Source organism: Dreissena polymorpha, chromosome 7 (assembly GCF_020536995.1).
Source record: "Dreissena polymorpha isolate Duluth1 chromosome 7, UMN_Dpol_1.0, whole genome shotgun sequence".
In the NCBI taxonomy this organism is placed as follows: Eukaryota; Metazoa; Mollusca; class Bivalvia; order Myida; family Dreissenidae; genus Dreissena; species Dreissena polymorpha.
Genome location: NC_068361.1, coordinates 10,942,483 through 10,951,759, shown reverse-complemented (window position 1 = coordinate 10,951,759; position 9,277 = coordinate 10,942,483). Strand labels below are relative to the sequence as shown.

The following is a 9,277-nucleotide window of genomic DNA, read 5'->3' as shown; positions in this document are numbered from 1 at the left end:
TGTAGAGGATCTTCTTTACAACGGTACCATTATAATTAATATCGGACGAATAATAATGAAGTTATAACCATTTATATCGGTTCCGGGTTTTCTTCTCGGCATTTGCGTGTGTAAAAAAAAACGTTAAAACAGGCCGACTTTGTCCGCGATTTGCAGGCCGACTACGACCCTGCCATAAAATATTTTGATATGGTTAGAATCTGTAGAGGATCTTCTTTACAACGGTACCATTATAATTAATATCGGACGAATAATAATGAAGTTATAACCATTTATATCGGTTCCGGGTTTTCTTTTCGGCATTTGCGTGTGTAAAAAAAAACGTTAAAACAGGCCGACTTTGTCCGCGATTTACAGGCCGACTACGACCCTGCCATAAAATATTTTTATATGGTTAGAATCTGTAGAGGATCTTCTTTACAACGGTACCATTATAATTAATATCGGACGAATAATAATGAAGTTATAACCATTTATATCGGTTCCGGGTTTTCTTCTCGGCATTTGCGTGTGTAAAAAAAAACGTTAAAACAGGCCGACTTTGTCCGCGATTTGCAGGCCGACTACGACCCTGCCATAAAATATTTTGATATGGTTAGAATCTTCAGAGGATCTTCTTTACAACGGTACCATTATAATTAATATCGGACGAATAATAATGAAGTTATAACCATTTATATCGGTTCCGGGTTTTCTTCTCGGCATTTGCGTGTGTAAAAAAAAACGTTAAAACAGGCCGACTTTGTCCGCGATTTGCAGGCCGACTACGACCCTGCCATAACATATTTTGATATGGTTAGAATCTGTAGAGGATCTTCTTTACAACGGTACCATTATAATTAATATCGGACGAATAATAATGAAGTTATAACCATTTATATCGGTTCCGGGTTTTCTTTTCGGCATTTGCGTGTGTAAAAAAAAACGTTAAAACAGGCCGACTTTGTCCGCGATTTACAGGCCGACTACGACCCTGCCATAAAATATTTTTATATGGTTAGAATCTGTAGAGAATCTTCTTTACAACGGTACCATTATAATTAATATCGGACGAATAATAATGAAGTTATAACCATTTATATCGGTTCCGGGTTTTCTTCTCGGCATTTGCGTGTGTAAAAAAAAAACGTTAAAACAGGCCGACTTTGTCCGCGATTTGCAGGCCGACTACGACCCTGCCATAAAATATTTTGATATGGTTAGAATCTTCAGAGGATCTTCTTTACAACGGTACCATTATAATTAATATCGGACGAATAATAATGAAGTTATAACCATTTATATCGGTTCCGGGTTTTCTTTTCGGCATTTGCGTGTGTAAAAAAAACGTTAAAACAGGCCGACTTTGTCCGCGATTTACAGGCCGACTACGACCCTGCCATAAAATATTTTGATATGGTTAGAATCTGTAGAGGATCTTCTTTACAACGGTACCATTATAATTAATATCGGACGAATAATAATGAAGTTATAACCATTTATATCGGTTCCGGGTTTTACCATAAAGATTTCCGGATAGTTCCGGGTTTTATACCTGCCCAAAATGGCGGAGGCTTCGAAATCTACAATGAGCGAACCAGTAAGAAAATATGGTTTTATTGATTTAATAAAATATAATTTATTAAGATTCCGATCTGATTTTATTTAATTCAACAAGATGAGTTTATCTGCCGTTGAATGGTAGCGAATTGTTGGTCTTTACCTTGCAATTCGATGCTAAATGTCGCTGGTTTACAAATTAGACGATAGTACTTAGTAAACGACTCGAATGCATGAACATGAGAATCAATTTAACGTATTTTGATTTTATGATTTTCTCGTTTTGACTTTTGAATTGTGTGTAGTTTATTTTGCAATGTACGTTTTTCATTAACTTTTAAATTTTGCTTATAGAAGCTAGTGGATTCTTCCACAGTAAATTTGTACCCAGATCCTAAAGCACAAAAAAGTCAGTGTATTTCAATTTGTGTTTATGTTTTTATTTAGGCCAAAACAGAGGGAGAGATGAGAAGAAGTAAACGTGTGAGACAGCCATCTAAGAGAATGTTGTTGTATTTTCAGGACACAGATTCAGTAAATTAATTTTAATGCTGTTGTGTGTACACATTTTAATTATATGCCAGTTATTTGATAAATTCTCCCACCTGGTCAACCGGAGGGGTATAGTGAATTATGTATATCTATTTGTGACCAGCCGAACTAAGAAGAAATAATAATATCACCCTTGTCCGCTCTGTGTTGATAAATGCAGGTTTGACTATAACTCATTATGATTTACAAGTTAGAACTATTATTGTAAAGGCCTGAGAGTTGAACAGCAACCTTGGCTTAGTATTGTAGGACTTTTTGCTTTTCTTCACAATATTTAGGTCTGAAATCTGTGGATGTAGGCTGTGGTTGCAAATAACATGTAGTAAATCAAGAAATGCACTACAACTCATGTGGTTAGGTCATGACATTGACATCATGATTTTGTCATTTTAGGGTTACTCTTTTTGCTCTTATTTATTAGATTTTCTGCATTACTTGGTTTTTATCAAATGCATGATGTTTTATTTGTTACACTCAGGATTCAAGTCTACAGAAGGGTAAAGGAAAACGTCCTGCCAGAAAGTTGATACATTAGCAACAACAACTAAGGGGACATTGGAACACCATAGCACGTCTGACAATGTAAGATTGCTTTTATTTGATGATTGGGTGCAGTTAGTGAGTTATATTTTATACTTCTCCTTCTAACATTTAACCTCATCTTTTAAGTGATTCACCTGGAACTAAGTGGGTGCTTATATTAAATTTTTGTTTATTTCAACATAACACTTTTATAAATGATCACAGCAGAATATTTGCACTAATTATACTTCATATCTTTATAAGGTTTTCTTGGAAATACAAACTTGTAACAAACTTTCACTACCTGATAAAGTTGGAAGTCCAAACTTCTACATCTTTTTCTGATGAGGTGTTATTTATTTATATCTTATTACTTGGCTATTTATATTTGTTGCATTGCAAAATGTAACTCCTGGATGTTTATTTATATTTAGGAACCTGTACTGGCTTTTGTTTCTTCAAGTTCTGATGAGTCTGAAGGAGAAACACTCAGTGAGAGAGAGGTAACTTAAATAATTTGAATTACAATTATTTATAAAATCATAATTTTACTGTTTCCTCTCTGTGTTTTAGAGAAACATATATACATAGTACTGAAAATGTTTCTTGTCGAATAATCAATAGAGTGGTATGGCTGTTTTAAATCCTAAAAAGTCAGTTCATGCATAATCAAAAGTGTCAGTGCTGTTTAAAATGCATCTTTCATTTTTTTCGCTCCTTCGTTTGTCCGTTCGTTCATTTACAGTATTATATGAAAACACATTCTATGCAGTCCATATGATATGAAGTTACTCGTAAGATAAACTTGAAACAACAACATACCTGAAATGCATACCTTACAACTTTGTATATGTTTGGACATGCTAATTGAATTTTAATCATGTATTTTTTTCAAACATGTTAAATCTTTTTTAGGATGATTTAAGAACCAAATGAAAGGGAAGGAAAAGAGGAAGTAAGAAAGTGAAAGGGCGCTGTTATGTCCATGAAGAACAAGAAAAAAAATCTAAGGTTTTTCGTGTTTGTTGAAAATATAGACAGAAGAGTTCTAGTTTAAAGCTCATAACAGATTAATAAGCATGCATGTAGATGGGAATAATAACAATACATAATTAAACAATCATTTGATCATTATGTCTCCCCCATTCTTGCCCTTAAGTAAGGGCTACTTTGGAAAGGTAGCACTGTATTAAGTATAATTTCAGTATCACTGAAGTCATTTCCAATAATGTTCTATGCCAAATACCTAGTTATTTGTTCACCATAAATTCTGCTCCTTACACCTAGTTTGTTTGAGACTCTAATAGAAAACTGGCCATTTTGCTCATGAAGAACTTTGTGAGGGAGACTTATTTTTTCACAAAAAAACTGCAAGTTATTGTTGTGTTCACTTCCCTAAAATTTTCTGTGGCAATGTAGATTTTTATTTAAACATTGTCAAAAATAAAGCTTTTTTGCACAGACTCACTAGAATTTGCTTTAATATCATTTAGTGCTGTTTTTAGCTCATCTATTTTTTTTTTTTAAATTATGAGCTATTGTCATCACCTTGGCGTCGGCGTTGGCGTTGGCGTCCGGTTAAGTTTTGCGTTTAGGTCCACTTTTCTCAGAAAGTATCAATGCTATTGCATTCAAACTTGGTACACTTACTTACTATCATGAGGGGACTGGGCAGGCAAAGTTAGATAACTCTGGCGTGCATTTTGACAGAATTATGTGCCCTTTTTATACTTAGAAAATTGAAAATTTTGGTTAAGTTTTGCGTTTAGGTCCACTTTTCTCAGTGAGTATCAATGCTATTGCATTCAAACTTGTTACACTTACTTACTATCATGAGGGGACTGGGCAGGCAAAGTAAGATAACTCTGGCATGCATTTTGACAGAATTATGTGCCCTTTTTATACTTAGAAAATTGAAAATTTTGGTTAAGTTTTGTGTTTAGGTCCATTTTATTCCTTAAGCATCAAAGCTATTGCTTTCATACTTGCAACACTTACTAACTTTCATAAGGGGACTGTGCAGGCAAAGTAATGTAACTCTGACTGGCATTTTGACAGAATTATGTGCCCTTTTTATACTTAGAAAATTGAAAATTTGATTAAGTTTTGTGTTTAGGTCCACTTTATTCCTACAGTATCAAAGCTATTGCTTTCATACTTGCAACACTTATTAACTATCATAAGGGGACCGTGCAGGCAAAGTTATGTAACTCTGACTGGCATTTGGACGGAATTATGGGCCCTTTATACTTAGAAAATTGAAAATTTGGTTAAGATTTATGTTTTGGTCCACTTTACCCCTAAAGTATCATAGATATTGCTTTCATACTTGGAACACTCAAAAACTATCATAAGGGTACAGTAAAAGGACAAGTTGCATAACTCTGGTTGTCATTGTTACGGAATTATGGCCCTTTTTTGACTTAGTAACTTTTAATATATGGTTAAATTTTGTGTTTCGATCCACTTTACTTCTTAAGTATCAAGGCTATTGCTTTCAAACTTCAAATACTTTCATGCTATCATGAGGTTACTGTACCTGGCAAGTTGAATTTTACCTTGACCTTTGAATGACCTTGACTCTCAAGGTCAAATTATTAAATTTTGCTAAAATTGCCATTACTTCTTTATTTATGATTAGATTTGATTGATACTTTGACGAAACTACTCTTACCTGACATACCACAATAGACTCCACCAAAACCGTCCCCCGTGCCCTCCCCCCCCCCTCCCCCCGTGCCCTCCCCCCCCCCTATTTTTTATTTTTTTTTTATTTTAAGATCATCTCACAAATGACCACCACACCCTCACACTATACCCCCACCCCACCCCCCCAATTTTTTTTTTTTTTTTTAAGATCATCTCACAAATTACCACCACACCCTCACACTATACCCCGACCCCCCCCCCCAATTTTTTTTTTAAACGGTTATGTTTGAAAAACCGTCCAACCATCGCACCCAAAAAATCCCCCCCCATCGCCCTTCCCCACCACCCCCCCCCCCCCCGCCCCCGATTTTTTTTTTCCGCTTTTTTGGAAGATAATGTAATAAATGTCCACAACCCCACACTATACACCCCTCTTCACTCCAGCCCTCCCTCCTTTGTGATTGAAAATGAGAGTCCCTTCACCTTTAAAAAGAAAATAGATGAGCGGTCTGCACCCGCAAGGCGGTGCTCTTGTTTAAATTTTGATATCAAGTCAATACTTTATTGAGGGTAAATGTTGAAATAATCATAAGTTTATTTCATGTGGTCATATTTTTACCCTGAGGATTTTATAATCGAATTTCAGTGACAGTTATGCACTAGTTATTAATATCCAATCTCTCAAGATCAGTTTATGTTTAGGGTTAATTGATTACCTATGAGTTTCTGTAACTGAATATCTGAAGTTTTGCAGCGTCATATTGGTTTATAACAAGGACTAAGTAATGGGTCAATAATGTTCCACCATGCAAACCTATTAAATATCCCATCTTAAAAATTAATCCTGCTATAAAGGCAATTTTGTCATGTGGGAAAATCATTTACTGAATCATTATTGGCTTATTAAAATGAATTTCAGCTAATGCCAACAAAGATGCTAAGTTCTAAGACATTGTGTTGTTGTTTCTCATCTTGCTATTTTATTCAATACAATTTATGTTTTTACATGAGTAAATAAAGGAATTCTTTTTTTTGCTTAAAAATTGTTAAGTTTGCATACCATTTCAATTTTTGTACTCCATTGATCCATTGCATTGATACCATCAACACCTTTCCACCCCTTTATATGAGTCGCATTCTGAGAAAACTGGGCATAATGCATGTGCGTAAAGTGTTGTCCCAGCTTAGCCTGTGCAGTCTGTACAGGCTAAGCAGGGACGACACTTTCCGCCTAAATTGGTTTTTTGCTAAGAAGAGACATTTTAACGAAAAATGTCATAAAAGCGGAAGGTGTTGCCCCTGATGAGCCTGTGTGGACTGCACAGGCTACTCTGGGATGACACTACGCACATGCATTATGTCCAGTTTTCTCAGAACAAGGCTCATATATTCTAGTGTGCTGTCTCACTGACTGCTCATTGGAGTTACATTTGCAAGAAATTTATAGTAAAATCTGCAATAATTTCTTTGTAGGAGATGACTCTATCGGTGCTGGATAGGATGACCCTCTACAGTCAGCAGCAGTATCGACAAGATGTGTTTTCCTTTTATGCAGAGACACTAGAAGATGTCTATAAATTGTTCAGACATGCTGCATACAGACAATTTACCATTTTAATGCATGGGAAACTGACTGCTAGAGACAGAAGAACTGTCCCAGCATGTTGTGTTAAATTAATAAGGGAGAAGTTTCTTAGTCTTTCAGGCCAGTATACAGGCTTCATACCAGGTGAAGGCCCAGTGTTCTAACAATTTTGCATATTTATGCCCCCCTTCAAAGAAGAGGGGGTTTATTGTTTTGCACGTCAGTCCGTCCACCAGATGGTTTCCAGATGATAACTTAGGAACGTTAAGGCCTAGGATCATGAAACTTCATAGGTACATTGATCATGACTGGTGATCATGACTGGCAAATGACCCCTATTGATTTTCAGGTCACTAGGTCAATGGTCAGTGACTAGAAACAGTAAAACGGTTTCCGGATGATAACTCAAGAATGCTTACGCCTAGGATCTTGAAACTTCATAGGTAAATTGATCATAACTGGCAGATGACCTCTTTAGATTTTCAGGTCACTAGGTCAAGGTCACAGTGACTCGAAACAATAAAATGGTTTCCGGATGATGTCTATAGAATGCTTACGCCTAGGATCATGCAACTTCATAGGTACATTGATAATGACTGGCAGATGACCCCTATTGATTTTCAGGTCACTAGGTCAAGCTCACAGTGACTCGAAATAGTAAAATGGTTTCCTGATGATAACTCAAGAATAATTAGGCCTAGGATCATGAAACTTCATGGGTACATTGATCATGACTGACAGATGACCCCTATTAATTTTCAGGTCACTATGTCAAAGGTCAAGGTCACAGTGACAAAAAACGTATTCACACAATGGCTGCAACTACAACTGACAGCCCATATGGGGGGCATGCATGTTTTACAAACAGCCTAGTTGCTATTCTTTTTCATTTATCAGACATAGAACTTTCTTAGTTTTGATTATTTTTTGTTCTGGCTCCTTTTTTGAAACATTTATATTTATGCAAATCATTAGAATTATGCTTAATCATTTGAATTTTTCAGTTCTATGCATATTGTTTTGAAATACCAATTTGTGTGAAATGTGCTAGTTTATTATTAAAACTTGCACAGCAGTTTTTACATTTGTATGCTTACTTTGGTGTCATTTGAATGAAATGCCATGAGTACTCTGGATTGTAAGATGAAAGAAATAAAAGAAGCAATGACATATTTCTTAAAAATACTATGTAAATAAACTAATTGAATATCAAAATTCATTTCTTGTATACGTATTTTATTTTCTTGTTTGAACTTAATAGTTTGATTTTTACACTTTTTAGCTCACCTAAGCACAATGTGCTTATGATGAGCTTTTGTGATCGCCTTTTGTCCGTCGTGCAGCCTCTACATTTGCCTTGTTAAAACTCTACAGGCCACATTTATTGTCCAATCTTCATGAAATTTGGTCAAAAGATTAGTCTCAATGATAATTTGGATGAGTTTGAAAATGGTAACGTTTGCTTGAAAAGACCTTTCATAAAAAACAGTCAATAGTGTATTACCTGTTTGTATTCTGATTTTTTATATCTTTTGCTTGTATTCAATTTTAAGTTTGCATTTGGATTTTTTTATTATGCCCCCCTTCGAAGAAGAGGGTGTATGTTATTTTGCTCATGTCGGTCCGTCCGTCCACTGAATGGTTTCCGGATGATAACTCAAGAACGCTTACACCTAGGATCATGAAACTTCATAGGTTCATTGATCATGACTCACAGATGACCCCTATTGATTTTCAGGTCACTTGGTCAAAGGTCAAGGTGACTAGAACCAATAAAATGGTTTCCGGATGATAACTCAAGAGCTTATGCCTAGGATCATGAAACTTCATAGGTAAATTGATAATGACTGGCAGACAACCCCTATTGATATTCAGGTCACTAGGTCAAGGTCAGTGACAAAAAACGTATTCACACAATGGCTGCCACTACAACTGACAGCCCATATGGGGGGCATGCAAGTTTTACAAACAGCCCTTGTTTATACTTATTTCGAGTCATTTTGTTTCACACTTGATATTTTGTTAGATTAGGTTTCTTAAATAACATTTCAAACTATGACATATGCTAATGCATGAATAAACATTTCGAAATCAATAAAAAAGCAACAAGTTGCTGTTGAAAATTTGAAAAATAGTATCTTATTATTGTTCAACCATGTTTTGTATCTTGTGTGCTTTCTTTATGTAGTAACCTGTGCAGACCGTCTACATTTTAGCTCAGCCGAGTCTTTCATATCTATTAAATTGATATACAATTGAGGTATTTTATTCAGTGTGATAAGAACTTGTTGGCCCATGCATGGAAGTTTGATTTTTTTTTACAAATTTTGTATTATATTCATCTGAAAAATGGATCGAACTCAATACATGCATATAGAAATGTGACAGGAGTTCGTTCGAGTGTATGATGCTGGCATTTAATTATTTAGG

The 9,277-nt window shown here is 35.4% G+C and overlaps 1 long non-coding RNA gene across 1 annotated transcript; it reads left to right on the top strand.

The window, feature by feature from the left end:
• Positions 1 to 1,539: 1,539 nt before the first annotated feature.
• LOC127839216 (uncharacterized) lies at positions 1,540 to 8,090 on the top strand. Its single transcript, XR_008030230.1, has 6 exons — positions 1,540 to 1,579; positions 1,987 to 2,073; positions 2,570 to 2,673; positions 3,048 to 3,116; positions 3,529 to 3,624; positions 6,736 to 8,090. It is a non-coding gene; the product is annotated as an uncharacterized LOC127839216 (long non-coding RNA).
• Positions 8,091 to 9,277: the final 1,187 nt, after the last annotated feature.